Genomic DNA, 21,668 nt, shown 5'->3' with positions numbered 1-21,668 from the left:
TTATTCTGAAATTCGCCCTGCTGGAGGCAGTGTATCCAGACATACGTGTACTACTGAAATTCGCATGCTAGAGGCGGTGTATCCGGCTGCATGTTCTATTATTTAAATTCGCCCTGCTGGAGGCGGTGTATCCAGGGTCATGCGTGTCATATAAATTCGCCCTGCTGGAGGCGGTGTGTCCAGTCTCACGTGACCATAACACAGAGTGATAGGAGCTTATAGTAAGTGTTTTTTATTCCAAAAAGCTCTTTCAAGAGCTGAAGATTGTCAAGATTAGTTGTTTTTTTAGGTGGGGATTTAGTAGGGAAAGATTTAATAGGAGGAAAAATGAAAGCCAGGCACCTGGTTGTTCTCATTATTGCAAGTTCAAGCTGCAGATCTCTGCTATTTTACACTGTTGTATAGTAGTTAGTATTAGGAACAGACTGTGGGATTAGGGTGAAATAGGGAGGGTTTCAGCCACTATCAAAATATAAAAATCAGCTACTTGTTGAGGGAAATAGTATTAAGTAGTAACAGGATATACAAAACCATTTTTTTGGGTGCTACTGTCAAGGTGAGTGCTAAGGTAACACTCACCAGAAGAATCAGTCCAGGCCGCAGCGGGTGGGAGCCCCTTACAACTTGGCACTGCAGCGCTCATGCCGTACAGCAGCTGAGAGGGTCAGGAGAGATGCAGCAGTGCTGGGAGAGATGGCACGCTGGGAGTGGAGGGTGCTGACAGGACCTACAGCATGTGACTGCAGGTCCGAGGGGAAGGAGGCGGGGCCTAGCGCTCTCAGCCCATGGCGACAGGGAAGAGGCATCTGAGACCCACAGGGGAGAAGGGAAGACGGGACCACCGGACACCAGGGAATGATGGGGTGCGGTGGTTAAGACAGGTCAGAAGCAAGCCAAGGTCAGTAACCGGGTATAGCAACGCAGTACAAAGGGAGCAGGCTCACAGGGAGAGTCAAGGACCGAGCAGAAGTCATAAAACCATACAGGCAGATAAACAGTACCGAATTTGAAAGCCAAAACACAACAGAAAACAAACTGAGTCAGAACCATGCAATCAAATCAGAACACAGGCATAAGGCACAAACACACTGGGGTCGACAGACTCAGCTGAGGAAAAAAGTATAACAGACAAAGCATAGCCCCACAAAGAGGCTATAAAAAGCCTCAGAGAAGTGAAAGGGAGGCTGCCTGGATTAACCCCAGACCTCCCAACCAGAACTAACCATGACAGCTACATAATATTCCTGTGTAGCAGCCTATATAATTTTTAACAGCAAAATTATATTCCTCATTGGCAGCATATAGTAGCATCCATTTTAAAATCTAATTGCTAAATAATATTCCTCGTAAGTTGCTTAAATAACTAATATTAGCATTTGTGTGACTGGCGCAATCTGGGTAGAGATAATCTAACAAAACAATTTAGCAGGGGCAATAATCTTCTTTACTCCGTATTTGGAGTGTGTCATCAACGCGATCTTTAAAAAAATCATAATTTTCTATTGGTTTAAGAAATAGTGTATATTTATCTAGCAGTTGTGCGACTGGCAGATCCGGGTAGAGATAATCTTATGTGACAATTTAGCAGGGGCAATAATCTTTATTGCTTCCCATTTGGAATGTGTCAGCAAGGTGATCTTTATCTAGCAGTTGTGTGACTGGCGCAAAGCTTGCATAGATAAGCAAGCATTACTATTTACCTGTATTTTACGTCAGTCTGCTGTTGCCATGTATAATCAAGCTGTGATCTCCAAATAAACAGCCACACATTGCTTGATACAGCGAATTTGTACATAAGACCTTGTACTTGTGAAAAACAAAGCAAGTATTTATTCATTTCATCAGCATAACGCATTCAAAATTAGAAAGGGTGACGTTAAGGGAAGTGGATATGGCAGATGGCTAGCACTCGACTAGTGTAATGAATAAACGGTGCTAGTGAAAGGGAGCCTCTGGTCCCGTAAATGTGAAGTCAATATAGAATCACTGCACACATAAATTATGCTAAAGTGAGCTTTTTATTATTTAATTGACGGTGATGAAGCGACAGCTGACGTTTCGGCCTAACAATGGCCTTTATCACATAGTCGCCCTTTTGAAGTAGAGTTTTGGTAGTCACTGGTTGATAGTTTATCACTGCTAGGCAATATTTAAAAAAAATGCGGATTATCCAATATAGCCAATAGTCCAGGTGCTAGAGGAGCAGAGGTCCTGTTGGTATGGCAAAAAACATTGGTGGCGCAGTGGGAGATGCAGGCACCGCCGTGCCTAAGCAGTTAAGGGAAGTGGATGTGGTGGTGCCCACGAAGGCCGTGTGACATATCCTAAGGTAAGCGCGCTACACCACTAATGAACCCAGACAAGTGTGAGGATGTTGTGGGTTTGGCTCCAGTGTGTTGACAAGCAGCACCAAAAAGTCTTCCACATGGTACAGTCTCAGTAGCCAGAAGCTGTGCCTCTGAATCCTCAACCTTGTCCTCCTTCCTCCCACCATCAAGGGTCGCAGGAGACAAATGACCCCAATGCTAGCCACTCTAGGGAACTGTTTATGTTCCCTTGTAATTTGTCAGGCCTCTCAATGTGCACCATTAAAGAGGGTCATGAGGAGGTGAAGTGCAGTGATGCGCAAACCAGGAGAAAGCCACTTTGGGGAAGGTCAATTCATGTCTGAAGAGGTATAGGATAATCATGATGCACAGTTGCCATTAGGTCAGCCTCAAATTGCAACTCAGAAGGAGGATCAGAATGAGGAATTGGAAGACGACGGGGTCAATGATGAGGCCACTGATCCAACCTGGCATGGTGACACACCTAGCGAGCACAGCAGTGCAGAGAGGGATGGATCCATAGAAAAAAAAGAGGCAAGAAGAGGTAGTGGTTTTACTAGATGTAGAACTCAGTCAACTATTCCACAGCGCCCCCCCTACTCAGCTAGATAACAGTCTCCGGGTGGGTTGTTCCCCTGTATGGCAGTTTTTTTTTCTGAAGGTCCTTTAAATAGAACAACTGTAATTTGCAGCATCTGCCAAACCAAGCTAAGCAGAGGCATGAACACTGCCAACCTTAGCACCACTAGCATGCAAAACCAAATGGCAGCCAAGAACCCCAGTAGGTGGGCAGAACGCCTGGGTACAAAATCTGTGTCTGAGGATCAAACCACTGCCCCTTCCCCTGTTTTACAGCCTTCCCAATCTACTGACCATGAAGCAGGCATTGATGCCTAATGCCTACCACCAGCAGTTGCACACACAACAGTCAACAGCCACTTCCAGTTTATTGTCCCAGTGCAGCGTTCAGTTGTCCCTGCCCCAGACATTTACCAATAAGCAGAAATATACAGCTACACACCCAAAGGCCCAAATGCTAAACACCCACATTGCCAGATTGCTAGCCCTGGAAATGTTACCCTTTCGACTTGTGGGAACCGAGTCTTTCCTCGACCTCATGGCGGTGGCAGCCACATGGTACTCGATAAGCATTTGTCCATGCATTTCATAAGCATGTATTATACAATATTAGCCACGCTCTCGTCAATGCAGTCACAAGGAAGGTCCACCTAACCAGACACATTGACAAGTTCTTGTGGACAGGGATGATTCATTTCCCTGATGGCACACTGGGTAAACCTGGTGGAGTCTGGAACAGAATCAGAGGCTGGGACATAACACATTATACTCACAGCAAGAATAGCGGGCCCAACTTCCACCAGGGTTTCAGTCTCCTCGTATTCCACTTCCTGTCTCTCCTCCTCCTCATCCTCAGTGGAACTAGCCTCCTCATCTCTCCCCAGCTGGGAAACCTGCGGCACTGCCTTTTTTGAAGCGGCAGCATGCTCTGCTGAACCTCATCTGTTTAGGTGATAAAGCTCACAATGCAGCAGAGCTGTTGAAAGGGATAAAAGAACGGACCGATCAGTGGCTCTCCTTGCTGAACCTCCAATCAGGTCTGGTTGTGTATGTTAATGGGTGTAACTTGGTGGATGCTTTAATACTCAGCAAGTTGGTACATGTTCCATGCATGGCCCTTGTGCTGAACTTGGTTGTACAGTGGTTTGTAAAAGCATACCCTGATTTGCCTGACCTTACTTGCCAAGGTACTCTGCGTCAGCACACATTTACAAAAGTCATCTCAGGCTTTTACCGATCTAGCTTTGCTGCAGCTGTGCTTTAATTTGCCTTGTCATCAACTGATTTGTGACTTACGCACATGCTGAAAATCGATCTTCCATATGTTGCCAAGGTTTAGTGAGCAACAGAGGGCAGTCTCTGAATTCCAGCTTCTCAATGCCCATCAGAGCAACACTCAACTCCCACACATAACAACTGCCAAGTGGGTGTGGATTGCTGACCTATGTGAGGTTTTTCAAAACTTTGAGCACTGTACCAAGATGGTGAGCGCTGATGATGCTATTATGAGGAAAACCATCCCGCTGTTCTGGCCATTAAAACGTTTGCTGCAAAATCTCAAAGAGAAAGCTTTAAATGCCAAGCAGATGGCTATGGAGCAAGATTTTACAGTGGCTGATACCACATTGCCCAGCCTCACACAGTATTCTCAGGCCACATTGGGTGAGGACAAGGAACAGGAGGAGGAGGATTAGGACGAACAGGAGTTTTTACTCTGAGCTACAGAGGAGACTCCCAATTCCAGCTTCATGCCTTTCCAGCATGGATGGCCTGAAGAGAGGAGGAGATGGAGAAGGCTATGTGTTGTGAGGAGAGGATGGGTAGTGTTCTTCCCGGTGAGGACACTGAACGGTTGACTCTTTGTAGTCTTCCACACATTGCAGAGTTCTTGATCAGATGCCTTTCCCAAGATCCTCATGTGAAACATATTTTTTCCACCATGAATTACTGGCTGTTCACCATTCTTGATCCATGGCACAAGGAGAAAATTACTTCTCTAATGTCAGATGCAGATGTGCCGTTTTCAGTGAATGCATGCCAGAAGGCCGTAGTGGAAGATTTGATCAAAAGATTACCCTCAGACAACGTTGGTGGCAGAGGTACAAGCCTTTTTCACCAACAAGGATTACAGGGGAGGGTCATGCAAACCAGGTGCAACTCAGGGGGGAATGTCCACCAACTGGGCCATTGTCATGAGACTATCCCATCAGCAAGAGCTATCTGTGGGTGTAACTATGACGAGGAGGGAGAAGTTGACCAAGATGGCGAAGGACTATTTAAATGACTATATCAGCATAATTCCTGATTCTTCAGTGCCTTTTAACAATTGGTTGTCCAAGCTGCACACTTGGCACAACCTCTCCTTCTATGACTTGGAGGTGCTGACATGCCATGCCGCGAATGTGTTGTCTGAATGGGTTTTTAGTTCAACAGGCGCAATCATAATGGATAGGCGCACTCACCTTTTAACGGAAAATACAGACAGGTTAATTCTTCTAAAATTGAACAAGGGCTGGATTCCCTCCAACTTTGTAAGCCCTACGGATGACAGCAATATTATGTAAATGTAGGCCAAATTTTTTGGGGGGAAGCTGTCTTAAGGTCCATGCCATACTATCCAAAACCATTTTGTTCAGTAAATTAAGTACTACTCCTCCTCCTTATGCAACAAGTACAGTGGGTACGGAAAGTATTCACACCCCTTTAAATTTTTCACTCTTTGTTTCATTGCAGCCAATTCAAAAAAGTTCATTTTTTTTTCTCATTAATGTACAATCTGCATCCCATCTTGACTGAAAAAAACAGAAATGTAAACATTTTTGCAAATTTGTTAAAGAAAAACTGAAATATCACATGGTCATAAGTATTCAGACCCTTTGCTCAGTATTGAGTAGAAGCACCCTTATTAGCTAGTACAGCCATGAGTCTTCTTGGGAATGATATAACAAGTTTTTCACACCTGGATTTTGGGATCCTCTGCCATTCTTCCTTGCAGATCCTCTCCAGTTCCATCAGGTTGGATGGTGGACATTGGTGGACTGCCATTTTCAGGTCTCTCCAGAAACGCTCAGTTGGGTTTAGGCCTGGGCTCTGGCTGGACCAATCAAGAATGGTCACAGAGTTGTTTTGAAGCCACTCCTTTGTTATTTTAGCTGCGTGCTTAGGATCATTGTCTTATTAGAAGGTGAACCTATGCCAAGTCTGAGGTCCAGAGCACTCTGGAAGAGGTTTTCATCCAGGCTATCTCTGCACTTGGCTGCATTCATGTTTCCTTCAATTGCAACCAGTTATCCTGTCCCAGCAGCTGAAAATCACCTCCATGGCATGATGCTGCCACCACCATGTTTCACTGTTAGGATTGTATTGGGTAGGTGATGAGCAGTGTCTTGTTTTCTCCACATATTCCACTTAGAATTATCACCAAAAAGTTCTATCTTCGTCTCATTAGACAAGAGAATCTTATTTCTCATATTCTGGGAGTCCTTAATGTGTTTTTAGAAAACTCTATGCGGGCTTTCATATGTCTTCCACATTCGTCGGACCACTCTGCCATAAAGGACCAACTGGTGGAGGGCTGCAGTGATAGCTGACTTTGCTGAAATTTCTCCCATCTCCCTACTGCATCTGAGGAGCTCAGCAACAGTGATCTTGGGGTTCTTCTTTATCTCTCTCACCAAGGCTCTTCTCCCACGATTGCTCAGTTTGGCTGGAAGGTCAGGTCTAGGAAGACTTCTGGTGGTCTCAAGCTTCTTCCATTTAAGGATTATGGAGGCCACTGTGCTCTTAGGAACCTTGAGTACTGCAGAATTTTTTTGTAATCTTGGCCAGATCTGTGCCTTGCCACAATTCTGTCTCTGAGCTCCTTGGCCAGTTCCTTTGACCTCATGATTCTCATTTGGTCTGACATGCACTGTGAGCTGTGAGGTCTTATATAGACAGGTGTGTGCCTTTACAAATCAAGCCCTATCAGTTTAATTAAACACAGCTGGACTCCAATGAAGGAGTAGAACCATCTCAAGGAGGATCACAAGGAAATGGAGAGTGTGTGACTTAAATATGAGTGTCCGAGCAAAGGGTCTGAACACTTATGACGAGATATTTCAGTTTTTCTTTTTAATAAATTTGCAAAAATTTCTAGATTTCTGTTTTTTTTCAGTCAAGGTGGCATGCAGAGTGTACATTAATGAGAAAAAAATGAACTTTTTGGAATTACCAAATGGCTGCAATGAAAAAGAGAGTGAAAAATTTGAAGGGGTCTGTTAGGGTTGGTGGAACACACTAAATAAAATATAGTAATACAGTGTGTTCGCAACCCAGTGTCCACCGTGCATAGGTGTAAAACTACAGCTAATGTGAAGAATGGCGAACTAAGGCAGTGAAGCAGCAATCAAAATGCAGTGTTAACCATCACACTGTGTGAACAGAAAACTAAGTAGCAAGCTCTGTTACTTCACAAAGCAGTAATGTACAGCAAAGCACTGAGTGCTATACCCCATTAACGTCACAGGGATACAGCCAATATGATTCTAGGTGGGGTCACTAAGGCTACCCCCAGGAAAGTCTAAGCTGGTGATTGTGCTTGCTCTGATACATGGTGTGCGATCTGCACATGCGACTTACGATGCCCGGTTAAGATGCTAAGCCAAGTGGGAGTTCCCACCCTACACTGCCTGCCTAAACACACACTCACAGTGCTAGTATCGGCACATGTGTACACAGGGTGGTAATGTATCCACCAACACACCAAGCACAAATGATACTAGCGCACAGGCGTGCGCCATTGAGGGCCTTTTATATCTTAAGCTCAAGTCCAGAAAGACAGGACCTTGCTTGAGGACCAATCTAAAGCTGCCACATCACCAGAACAGCTGACGTCCAAGCACCAATGAGAAATCGCCACCTCATGGGCATGCTCAATAGGGTGAAATCTGGACTTAGGCTCCAGAGTACAAAGCTGCACATGTATACCAGTAGTCACGATAGGCTTAGCTGGAGAGCTAGCAGCAACTACACATGCAGCTTATACCTGGGCAAGGAGCTGGGACTGGAGTCTATGCTGAGCAGTCATCCCAGTGGCTGAGCTTGAATGGGAGACTACAGCACCAGACAAGGCTTGGGATATTTCCTGTGCAGCGGGAGAGTACCAACACCCAACAGGGTCTGATTAATTTCTGTACCCACTGTACTTCATGTTCATCTATGAATACCCCACATGGGTAATGTTTTGTACTTTTTGAAACCTTTGCACATTGTGCAATGGTGAAACTTGTACTCTCTATCTCTACCTCTTGTAATAACTGCTAAGTATATTGTGATGTCCCCATCATGGTGTCTTTCGGCTGGTCTGTGATAGACCCCTTGGCTAATCTTTGGAAGCCTTTGCACATTGTGCAATGGTGAAACTTGTACTCTCTATCTCTATCTTTTGAAATAAGTACTGTTAAATTTACAGGGTGGGCCATTTATATGGATACACCTAAATAAAATGGGAATGGTTAGTGATATCAACTTCCTTTCCAAGCTCTCCCATGCGCCCAAACAGTGGTTCCCCCCACATATGAGGTATCAGCGTACTCGGGACAAATTGCACAACAACTTTTGTGCTCCAATTTCTCCTGTTGCCCTTAGAAAAATAAAAAATAGAGGGCTATAAAACCATTTTTGAGGAAAAAAAAAATATTTTTTATTTTCACGGGTCTGCGTTATAAGCTTCTGTGAAACACTTGGGGGTTCAAAGTGCTCACCACACATCTAGATTAGCTCCTTGGGGGTCTAGTTTCCAAAATGGGGTCACTTGTGGGGGGTTTCCACTGTTTATGTACATCAGGGGCTCTGCAAACGCAACATGATGCCCGCAGACCATTCCATCAAAGTCTGCATTCCAAAATGGCACTCCTGACCTTCCAAGCTCTCCCATGCGCCCAAACAGTGGTTCCCCCCCACATATGAGGTATCAGCGTACTCAGGACAAATTGCACAACAACTTTTGTGCTCCAATTTCTCCTGTTGCCCTTAGAAAAATAAAAAATAGAGGGCTATAAAACCATTTTTGAGGAAAAAAAATTATTTTTTATTTTCATGGGTCTGCGTTATAAGCTTCTGTGAAACACTTGGGGGTTCAAAGTGCTCACCACACATCTAGATTAGCTCCTTGGGGGTCTAGTTTCCAAAATGGGGTCACTTGTGGGGGGTTTCCACTGTTTAGGTACATCAGGGGCTCTGCAAACGCAACATGATGCCCGCAGACCATTCCATCAAAGTCTGCATTCCAAAATGGCACTCCTTCCCTTCCAAGCTCTCCCATGCGCCCAAACAGTGGTTCCCCCCCACATATGGGGTATCAGCGTACTCAGGACAAATTGCACAACAACTTTTGTGGTCCAATGTCTCCTGTTAGCCTTGTGAAAATAAAAAATAGCGGGCTAAAAAATAATTTTTGAGTAAAAAAATGCAATTTCTCCTGAATAAGCCAAAACCCCATATGTGGGGGTAAACTAATGTTTGGGTACATGGTAAAGCTCGGAAGGGAAGGAGCGCTGTTTTACTTTTTCAGCGCAGAATTGTTTGGAATTGAGATCAGATGCCGTGTCATGTTTGGAGAGCCCCTGATGTGCCTGAACAGTGGAAACTCCCCACAAGTGACACCACTTTGGAAACTAGACCCCCTAAGGAACTTATCTAGATGTGTGGTGAGCACTTTGAACCCCCAAGTACTTCACAGAAGTTTATAACGTAGAGCCATAAAAATAAAAAATCATATTTTTTTCAGAAGAATGAAATTTTTGCCACCAATTTTTTATTTTCCCAAGGGTAGAAAGAGGAATTGGACCCCAAAAGTTGTTGTGCAAGTTGTCCAGAGTATGCTGATACCCCGAATGTGGGGGTAAACCACTGTTTGGGTGCACAGCAGAGCTCAGAAGGGAAGGAGAGCATTTTGACTTTTTAATCTCAAAATTGTGAGAGCGGATGACATGTCGTGTTTGGAAATGTGCCTAAGCAGCAGAAACCCCCCCAAAACTGACCCCATTTTGGAAACTGCATCCCTCAAAGATTTTATCTAGGGGTATATTGAGCAAATTGGACCCACAGGTACGACTCAGATTTTGATAACATAGTACAGTCATATTGAAAAAGTTCATTTTTTGGCAAAAATCATGTTTTAGATCTGAATTTCTCACTTTTATCAGAGATTACACCAAAAAGTGGACACCACAATTTGCTACCCAGTTTCTTATGAGCGCGGCAATATCCCATATGTAGTCAAAAAGTTCTGTTTGGACAAACGACAGGGCTCGGATAGGAAGGGGCACAATGTGACAAATTTGACTTTATTTGAAATAGGTTGTCATATTTGCAGAGCCTGTGTGGTTCAAGAGCAACAGAAATCCCCCATACATGTCTTTTTTATAAATTGTACCCTCTAATCTATTTATATAGGGAGGTAGTGAGTAGTTTGATGCTACCATTTTTTATGCAGTTGATGCAACATAAGTTTGAAAATTTACAAATTACATTTTTTTCACTGTCTCTTTTATGATTCTTTTTTGTACGTACTGAGGAACACACCTCAAATATTATTGCACTAGTTCTTATGTGATCAGAAGTATATCCAATACGGCACCAATGTGAGTACTGGACACACGGCTTTGCCTATAATCTTTATTTAATAATAGTAATCTTTATTTTTTAATAGCGCTAACATATTCTGCAGCGCTTTACAGTTTGCACACATTATCATTACTGTCCCCAATGGGGCTCACAATCTAAATTCTCTATCAGTATGTCTTTGGAATGTGGTAGGAAACCGGAGTACCCGGAGGAAACCAACGCAAACACAGGGAGAGCATACAAACTCCTTGCAGATGTTGTCCTTGGTGGGATTCGAACCCAGGACACTGAGCCACCGTGTTGCCCTCAATAATAGATGGCACACCATTTGGTCTTTAGGATAAAATTGAAGTTCCAGGACCCACTCAAAACTTCTAGAGACACTGAGCAAACAAGAAAATCGTTTCAGGAATTGTTACTCACAGAGGGAGGCATGCTCCTAAAAACACATTGACTGATTATAAAATTTGGTCTTGTTAATTAAACAGTTGTCCTGCATTTGTGTATATTGTAGCAGGAAGAATAAACTGTACTGGAATGAAAGGCAAAATGTGGAGGAAAGAGGAAAATGCAACCAACTATGTGACAAAGCGGAGTTTGTTCCAAAGACAAAAGAATACCAGCAAGGCTAGAATGGCAGACACTTTCAGAGACTGGTCATACAACATCCATTTAGCTCCATTAATCCGTATATGAGAGATGAATGTGTGAATAGACATGGTGTACCATAGAAAGTTCCCTTCTCCCAAGGTCAGAACCGGTATTTACCATATGCACAAAACAACCAGTTCTCTATAGAAAGTATTGTCTGGTACCAGAGGTTCGGTAAGAACCATAAATTAAAGCCCATAGTGTATAAGTAGGGAACTTCCTCATTTTTAGAAATCCTCCAATAAAATGATCATGCCCATATCGCCAACATAAATATAGTTAATATAAATGGAAGCCAAAGTTTTGTGTAGCAAGACAGTCATAAAACAGTCAAAGTTAGATAAATGGTCAAAAATGTTTGTGAGTAATCAAGTCCTAGAAATAGCTTTCAGATGACCTGACTTTTCAGGAACATTTGTGGGGTCCACATTTTGGAGCGTACAGACGAGGGTGCGTGGACGAGAATTTGTTGGAATGGTTGTTTGGTATGTGATGGATCAAGTCCTAGAATTAATTTTCAGATGACCGGACTTTTCAAGGACATTTGCTGGGTCCACACTCTGGAGTGTACAGATGTGGGTACATGGGCAAGAATTTGTTGGAATAGGGGGTGTACAGACGTGGGTACTTCGATGAGAATTTGTTGGAATAGTAGTTTGGTATGTGATTGCTCAAGTCCTAGAATTAATTTTCAGATGACCTGACTTTTCAAGAACATTTGTGGAGTCCACACTCTGGCGTGTATTGACGTGGGTACGTGGATGAGAATTTGTTGGAATAGTAGTTTGGTATGTGATTGATCAAGTCCTGGAATAATTGTGAAATGGGGTAAAATGGGATTTACTAATGAAAATATTCTCTATTACTTTTTCCAAATTACTTTATTGTGGTCACTAAGCAGAAAATAAAAATTATTAAAAAAAGCAAACTAATTATTGTAGGTGGTGTGGTAGGTCTCAAAACAGGGGGAGATAGAAAGATCTGGTTGGGATGGGCATGTGGGGCAATAGTACCGGGAATCACTCAGTTTGCCATTCTTCCTGCAAATGCGGCAACTTTTTTGAAGATACCTTTGGGTGGCAGTGACAGTGACAAGGTGAGAAAAATGGCACTCTGCAAGTCTCTGGGAATCCTCAGACTTGAAGGCTTCTTCCGATGCCATTGACTCAAACATGAGGGCCTCAACATTTTTTTCCTGTAATTGGAGGAATGTAAGCGATCCTTGGTACTTTTTCTACAGGACAAAGCTGTTGTATGTGGCAATTTGAACAAGGTAGATTGCCACCTTTTTGTACCAGGCCCTGGTCTTCCGCTTGACCAGGTATGGTTGCAGAACCTGGTCTGACAAGTCAACGCCTCCCATATATTTATTATAGTCTGTGCTGCAGACCAGTTTTTCCTTGTCCCTGGTGGCACCCCTTTCTCTGACCATCACAGTGGTGTCCGCATGCAGTGTGGTGAGCATGTAGACATCCTTCCTGTCATTCCACTTCACTGCAAGAAGTTGGTCACTTGCGAGTGAGAATGACATCCCCTTCTCCAAACGTCTGGACAACAACTGTGACGGAAACCCCACTCTGTTTTTCCTGACTTTCTCACAGGCCCCTGTATTTGCAGCATGGAGGGATTTATATAAGGGGATGCTTGTGCAATAGTTGTCCATAAACACATTGTAACCTTGATGGAGAAAGGGCGTCATAAGCTCCTAGACAATTTTGCCTGGGATGCCAATTGTCTGGGGGAAGTTTGTGAGGTTTATTTGGTGGTCCCTACCTTCATAAATTAGGAAGGTGGAAGTGTACCATGATGAGCTCTCACAAGTTTTGTATAATTTTATGCCACATTTGGCACACTTGGAGGGGATAAATTGGTGGAATGACAGATGGCCCTAGTAGCTCATCAAAGATTTGTCGACTGCCACATTTTTCTCTGGGGTATAGAAATTTATAAATTAATTTTTTGGAGGAAAATTAGGGGCCTCAATTTTTTTAGTCTATCTTAGTTGGGGTCAGTTCTTGGGGGGGCTTGGGAATTGTCACTGAAGTGGATGAATCTCATCAGGGCTTCGTAAGGGACTCAGGACATGATGGCTGCAAATACAGGGGTGCTGTGGACAGCTTTTGTTGCCCAGTAAGATCGAAGTGTGTGTTTTTTACTAAACCCGTATTCAGGTAATTTTTTATTTTGGGGACATTTGTGGGGATCCAGGAACAGGAATGAAAGGCAGTGGGTTTTTGGGAAATGTATTGTCGGGCATGTAAGTTTGTTTCGTGGACAATTAATTCTAGGACTTCGGGGCTAATGAAAATTTGGAAAAAATCAATTGGGGTAAAATTAGCGACGTCTAATCTTATTCAAGGGACTGCAGAAAAAGGGGGAATTTGAAGGGAAAATAAGATGTGATTATACCACAGCGGTGGGGGACTGCGGTACTTGGTCCTGCCTCTGAAGCTTCAGCAATGACAACCGACTCTGCTACAATCAGGCTGGGGGATCCCATGGGGGAAGAGTCATCATCACTGTCTGAAAATGGCTCTACTTCAGAGGCAGATTCTGTTTCACTGCTGGAGCTGCCGGAGCAAAGCAGGCTGTAAGCTTGCCCCAGGCTGAAAGTTCTGCGGGCCATTTCCATGCCTAACAAAAAACTAACCCTAATCTTACTCTAGTATTTTTTCCTGCTAATCCTAACCCTAATATGTGTAACCCTAACCCTAATATGTGTAACCCTAACCGCAAAAAATTATTTAAAAAATATATTAAAAAAAATGTTTAAAAAGAAAATATATTTTATACTCCCCTGACAATGATGATGAGGGAATTGTGGAGAACGGGGGTGGGTAAATAGGATGCTTGCAGATGCAGAAATTATGTTTTATAAACTCTGACAGGGCAGCACTTCAACTGTAGTCTATCTCTCTTCTCTCCCAGAACAACTACAAGGAGAGAAGAGAGAGGTAAAGCCCAAGTGCTGCCATACTTATCAAATATTGTGGGTTTTGATCACTGTGATAGGGTCTATTACAGTAATCAAATCCAGCAGCCAATGAGAAAATTCTCATTGGTTGCCGGGTGCTGGCTGGCAGATCTTGGCGGGCGCACTACATATTCGCCCACCAATTTCTTTCTGCTGGAGAAAGGAGGGGGACAGCTTATCCGGTACATAAGGTACTGTGGGAGGCTTGGGGGACCCTATTTCTCTCCTCCCTGATGGGCGATCACATCAGATCAGAGAGAAATTAAATGCAAAATCAGATTTGTTTTCTTTTGCGGTCGCCGTTATATTGTTAATAACGGCGATCGCAACCCCGAGGTTGGTAAAAACCGACCCAAATCATGTTCTTTGGGGTCTCAGCTACCCCCAGCAGCCGACACCCCAGAGAAAATCTGACTCTGGGGGACGCTATATAATTTTTCCTCAGCGTTGTTACTTCACAGCTCTGTGGTTAAACTACCCTTAACTACCGCTGTTAAACTGCGTATTGTGGGATGTAAATGGGTTAATTTTTTTATTTTTATTTTGCCTTATATGCATGTAATTATGAAGGAAAAAAATGTTTCTTAGCATTTTTCCCTTTAAAAAAAAATTGGCTTGGTAGGTCTTTTTAAAAATCCGTAAAATTTACTCAATAGTCTGGCAAAATTATTCCCAGATACCATATGTGAGTCAGGATGTCATGCAGGCATCTTCTCCATGCTCGTCCCATTTAGTTTTAGCTCTTTCCCATCCATTTCAGCTTTTTTTCTCAGGCCCCCAGACCTGTTTGTTGGGTCCAGCAGAAAAATATTTGGCTTTCCCATTGACTTGCATTGGATTCGTTATTTGGTACGAATACACGGATATTAGAAATTATTCATAACAAATTTCCCGAATCCGAATATTTCAATTATTAGGTCATTACTAATCATGACCCAATCCCTGATCTACATACCTTGGTATCTAATCATTGATTTGTACATGTACCCATTATACCTCTTTGAGTAAAATTATTATCCTAATTTGTTAATGTAACTTTGTATCTAAATAAAATGTAAAAAACTTTTCAGCAAAATAGATTATGGTTCTTCCTATTTGTCATATCATGGTGAGTCGCTAGTATATGGGTACATTATATAAAAAATGTGGAACTGGTATCTTTGTAAAATTTGAATTAATTTATTGTTAGCTAAGGGTTCATTCACTATCTCTCTGTTTATAGTGTGATTTCTTCTAGTTCTTCAATTGTGCCTTGAAGATTCATTGATGTTACATTTACTTTCTAAGGGAAAACAGATGCAAAATAGGAATTTTAAAGTTGGACATTCTCAATATCATTTTTTACCACTTCATTATTTTCATTCTGTAAAAATTCTATAGTATCTTTGACTTTTCTTTTACTTTTGAAATACCCCCCAAATCATTTCTTATTGCTTTTCATGTCTCTTGCAATCCTAATTCATTATCAGCCTTAGTTAATCCGATGCATGCTGTTATGATTGAGTCACCGTAGGAGGCAAAAACAGAAATACAAGCTATGTCCAGAAAACCAGAGAAGTTGGCATCATATTGCAGACCCCTGAACCTATCAACACAACTAGCAGTAGCCGTGGGGGGTTCCTACGAAGCCCTAGACCCCTCGATCACAGCCGGAGAATTAAATAGGCCTAAAGAAAGAAAGGGGAAATCTAAACTGCCCCAGAGCAGACCCCAAAGCAATAGGCAGCCCCCAACATATAATGACGGTGAAGCAAGATGAAAACACTAACACAGACAGAAAGATAGACTGAGCAAAGCCGGGGCCCAAAACTACCTAGATAGGAAAGGACAGGAAGGCTGCTGTCTGTAATCTGCCAAAACCCTATCAAAGACATAAGCCAACAAGCTGATATGAAAAAGACCCTGAAGCAGCTAGGCTTCAAAAACTAAATCAGCACTCAGGTATTTTCAGAAGACAGAGCTAAAGGAATTCAGCACACCCCAGCAGGGAATGGCAGAAATCCAGAAAAACAAAGCAAAACAAAGTCAAAGCACAAATGCAAAAAGCCGAGCAGCAAACTTAGCTTTAGAGGAGCAGGAATTCAGACTGGTCTCCAAGGATCCTACAGAGAAATCACCCGCAGGGCAGAAGGGCGTCGGCAGCCTTATATCCAGTCAGTAACTCCACTCAGCCAGTCATCATCATCAGCCTCAGGTGTTTGATAATCAGGCTCACTACCTTTCTTTACCAGAAGAGGGAGTTCCTCGGGCCTCAGTAGTGAAGGGGAAAATGAACTCACAACAGTACCTCCCCCTTGAGGAGGGGTCACCGAACCCTCAACCACGCCACCAGAGCGATCAGGGTGAGCCCGATGAAAGGCACGCACCAATCTTTTGGCATGAATATCAGAGGCAGAGACCCAGGAATTATCCTCCTGACCATAACCCTTCCACTTAACCAAATACTGGAGTCTACGTCTAGCCAGACGGGAATCCAGTACTTTCTCTACCTCATATTCCATGTTACCTTCAACCAATACAGGGTCTGGAGGTGCCACCCCCGGAACAACAGGTTCAACAAACCTCTTCAACAAAGATTTATGGAACACATTATGGATTTTAAATGTGACAGGAAGACCCAAATGAAAAGAGACCGGATTAATAATCTCCACAATCTTGTAAGGTCCAATAAATCTAGGCTTAAACTTAGGAGAAGCCACCTTCATAGCAATATTTTTTGATGATAACCACACCATATCACCAACCTTAAACTGGGGACCAATGGTCCTATGTCGGTTGGAAAACCGCTGGGCCTTTTCCTGGGAGAGAGATAACTTATCCACCACTTGGTCCCAGATCTGGTGCATTCTCTCCACCACACTGTCAACACCTGGGCAGGCAGAGGGCTCCACCTGCCCTGAAGAAAATCGAGGATGAAACCCAAAGTTACAAAAAAAAGGTGACATCAAAGTGGCAGAACTAGCTCTATTATTTAAAGCAAATTCGGCCAAGGACAAAAATGAAACCCTATCATCCTGATCAGCAGAAATAAAACATCTCAAATATGACTCCAAGGTCTGGTTTGTTCTCTCTGTCTGCCCATTGGTCTGAGGGTGAAAAGCAGAGGAGAAGGACAACTGAATTCCCAGCCTGGAACAGAAAGTTCTCCAAAATCTAGACACAAACTGGACTCCTCTGTCAGATACAATGTTCTCAGGAATCCCGTGCAAACGAACCACCTGTTGTAAAAACAGGGGCACCAACTCAGAGGAAGACGGCAACTTAGGAAGTGGTACAAGATGAACCATCTTAGAGAACCTATCACAAATCACCCAAATAACAGTCATCCTTTGAGAGACAGGCATATCAGAGATGAAATCCATTGAAATATGGGTCCATGGCCTCTTGGGGACAGGCAAAGGCATCAACAACCCACTAGAGCGAGAACACGATTTAGACCGGGAGCACGTCCCACAGGACTGCACAAAATTCCTGACATCACGAGACAAGGAGGGCCACCAAAAAAACCGACTCACCAGATCTCTAGTACCAAAAATACCTGGATGACCAGCCAAAGCAGAGCAATGAACTTCAGACATCACTCTCTTCTTCCACTGGTCAGGAACATACAACTTTCCACTGGGACAACGCTCAGGTTTGTCCTCCTGGAACTCTTCCAGAGCACGTCTCAAATCGGGCGAGAGGGCAGAAAGAACTACCCCTTCGCCTAAGATGGTAGCAGGCTTGGTCACCACAGGAGAATCAGCAAAGAAGCTCCTAGAGAGGGGGTCTGCCTTGACATTCTTCGTTCCAGGAAGAAAAGAAACCACAAAATCAAAACGTGTAAAAAACAAGGCCCACCTAGCCTGTCTAGGGTTCAAGCGCTTAGCCGACTCTAGGTAAATCAAATTCTTGTGGTCAGTGAGGACCACGACTTGATGCTTAGCTCCCTACAACCAATGTCTCCACTCCTCAAATGCCCATTTCATGGCCAACAGTTCCCTATTCCCCACATCATAGTTACGTTCAGATGGAGAGAACTTTCGGGAAAAGAAAGCACAGGGATTCATTTTAGATGTTACAGGATCCTTTTGGGACAAAATAGCTCCTGCACCAATCTCAGAAGCATCCACCTCTACCTGGAATGGAAGTGAGACATCAGGTTGCCGCAAAACCGGGGCGGAGGTGAATCTTTGCTTCAGCTCCTGAAAGGAAGAAACAGCCTCCGGAGACCAATTTAACACATCAGCACCCTTCTTAGTCAAATCAGTCAATGGCTTGGCAATACTAGAAAATTTTGCTATAAATTTCCGATAAAAATTAGCAAAACCCAAAAACTTCTGGAGGGCCTTCAAAGAAGTGGGCTGAACCCAATCGTAAATGGCCTGTACCTTGGCCGGGTCCATTTCAATAGTTGACGGGGACAAAATAAATCCCAAAAAAGAAATCCTCTGTACTCCAAAAAGGCATTTAGATCCTTTGACATACAGGGAATTCTCCCTCAAGATCCGGAACAGTCCGAATATGTTCCACATGAGAATCTCAATCCTTGGAGAAGATCAAAATATCATCCAGATAATCAAAAATTTATCGACAAAATCTCGGAAAATATCGTTCATGAAGCACTGGAAGACAGAAGGGGCATTAGTGAGCCCAAAAGGCATCACCAGGTACTCAAAATGTCCCTCCGGAGTATTAAACGCCGTCTTCCATTCATCCCCATGCTTAATGCGAATAAAATTATACGCCCCCCCTGAGGTCAAGCTTGGCAAACCAGCAAGCACCTTTAACTCTGGAGAATAGATCAGAAATCAGGGTAACGGATACTGATATTTAACAGTAATTTTGTTGAGGGCACGATAATCAATACAAGGTCTTAATGATCCATCCATTTTGGCTACAAAAAAAAACCCGGCACCTAAGGGTGACGAGGATGGTCTTATATGACCCTTCTCCAACGCCTCCTTAATATAGGATCGCATAGCCTCGTGCTCGGGTACAGATAAATTGAAGAGCCGACCCTTGGGAAATTTACACCCCGGGCTCAGTTCAATTGCACAGTCATAACTCCTATGAGGAGGCAGAGACGCAGACTCATTCTCACTAAATACATCATAAAAGTCCGCCAAATAATCAGGAACATCATGCGACTGAGGAGAGGTGGAAAACACCGGAGCCTCACTAAAGGCACACCGACAACCCCAATTCACCACAGACACAGATTTCCAATCCAAAACTGGATTATGAATTTGTAACCAGGGAAACCCCAGAACAATAGTATCATGCAGATTATGCAACACCAAAAATCTGCAATTTTCTTGATGGTCTGGGGCGACCCGCATTACCACCTGGGTCCAAAACTGAGGTTTATTTTTAGCCAAAGGAGTAGCATCAATCCCCCTCAAAGGGATAGGCGTCTGCAGAGGTGTCATCAGAAATCCACAACGTTTAGCAAAATCCAAGTCCATTAGGTTTAGGGCTGCTCCCGAATCCACAAAAGCCTTGGCGGAAAATGTGGACAGGGCGCAGATCAGAGTAATAGCCAGAAGAAACTTAGGTTGAACACCCCCAACAGAAAACGTGTGTGCAAAGCGTTTCTCTCGTTTAGGACAGACAGAAATAATATGCGAGGCATCTCCACAGAAAAAACACAACTTATTACGCCTTCTGAACTCCTGACGCTGCTCTCTGGAAAAAACTCTATCACATTGCATAGGTTCAGACATTTGTTCAACAGGTGGCAACACCTCTCGTGCAGCTTTGCGTTCGCGCAAACGCCGATCAACCTGAATGGCTAATGACATAGAATCGTCAAGACCAGAGGGAACAGGAAATCCCACCATAGTATCTTTTACGGTTTCTGACAACCCCTTCCAAAAGAGAGCAGCCAAGGCATTATCATTCCAGGTAGTAAGTACTGCCCACTTTCGGAATTTTTGACAGTACAATTCTGCAGAATCACGACCCTGGTTCAATGCCAGCAGGGTCTTTTCAGCCTGATCAATGGCATTAGGTTTGTCATACAACAACCCCAAGGCCTGAAAAAATGCATTCACATTAGTCAGAATAGGATCATCTGGTTTCAAAGAAAACGCCCAATCCTGGGGATCGCCACGCAGCAAAGAGATGACAATTTTAACCTGCTGCACGGAGCTCCCTGACGAGTTAGGTTTCAAGTAGTGTTGAGCGATACCATTCGATACCCAAAAATATCGTATCGGATGGTATCGCCCGATACGAAAAAAATATCGGGTATCGCCGATTCCGATACCGGAAGTCCCATTCAAGTCAATGGGACTTCCGGTATCGGAATTAAAAAAAGGCCTTTATTTCCTTGTTGGCTAATTCTACATATTTGAAAACAAATAAGAATCATGTAGAATGTATTGTGGGAGGTGGACGAGACATTAAAAGCATAGTGGTTTATTCAAATCACATGGCATAGCATTAATTCCAATTTTTTTTTTCAAGACGTTCGGAGCTAAAAAGATATTGACTATGTTAACCTTTTTTATATTTTGTCAGATATGTATGTTTCGCAACTTTCATGCTCTTCACCTTCTTTTGTACTTCTCCCACACTTTCTTCTTCATGATCCGCAGCAGTAGCATTTTTTTCATCAACTTTTTCTTCACCTTATTCATCTTCTTCTTCACCTTCTTCCCATTAATTTTTTTTTTCCATTCTTCATATTCTTCTTATTCAGCTATTATTAATTTTCATATGCTATTTCTTCATCTTCTTCCTATTCTTCTTTTTCTTCATTTTCTTATGGTGACAGGCATTCCTGTAGTACTTATCTATAAAAGTTATAAGATTACACCTTACGTTCTGCCTGTCACAAAAGATTTACAACAGGATTTGTCCGCGTTCAGTTTGGCCTGCAGCAGCAGGCATTTTCCAGGGGCACCACGAGGAGGAACGGACTCACCCCCATTTACTGTTTAGTCTTCTTCTGTTTATAATTTTGATATCTTCTATGCTGATTTTTTGTCTTATGCTTAATGTTCTTCTGCTTTCTGTTCTTCTGCTTTTGCTTCTTCTGCTTCTTGTTCTTCTGTCTTTTGTTCTGTATCTTGGTGGTTGTCTTCATGTTCTTTGTCCTCTTGGTCTTATTATTTAGGGTCATATTTCTGGTCTTCTTTGGTGTGGTCTTCAGGGTCGTCATCATCAGGGGCATCGTCATGGAGATCAATAAGGATTACCAAAGACAATTTCAAAAAGCTTGATCTTGGAAATGTAGCAGAAGGTACAAGAAGGCTGAGAAACTAGCGAGAACCAGCAGACAGTGCTGGCACCCAGATGGGTAGCAGAAGGAACAAGAGCCAATGGCACTACCGAGGACCAACTGACGGTGCTGGACCATGGTTACTAAGCAGAAGGTACCTGTGCTAAAAAGCACTACCAAGGACCAGCTGACGGTGCTGGACCTCGGATACCGAGATGGAGGCACCTAGGCCAAAGGCTGTGGCGAGAACCAGCAGACAGTGCTGGCACCCGGATGGGTAGCAGAAGGAACAAGAGCCAATGGCACTACCGAGGACCAACTG

The sequence above is a fragment of the Dendrobates tinctorius genome, unplaced genomic scaffold (genome assembly GCF_039654945.1).
Source record: "Dendrobates tinctorius isolate UK_male_01 unplaced genomic scaffold, ASM3965494v1 ptg000004l, whole genome shotgun sequence".
In the NCBI taxonomy this organism is placed as follows: domain Eukaryota; kingdom Metazoa; phylum Chordata; class Amphibia; order Anura; family Dendrobatidae; genus Dendrobates; species Dendrobates tinctorius.
The sequence above is the reverse complement of the archived record's forward strand: the minus strand, read 5'-3'. Positions refer to the sequence as shown.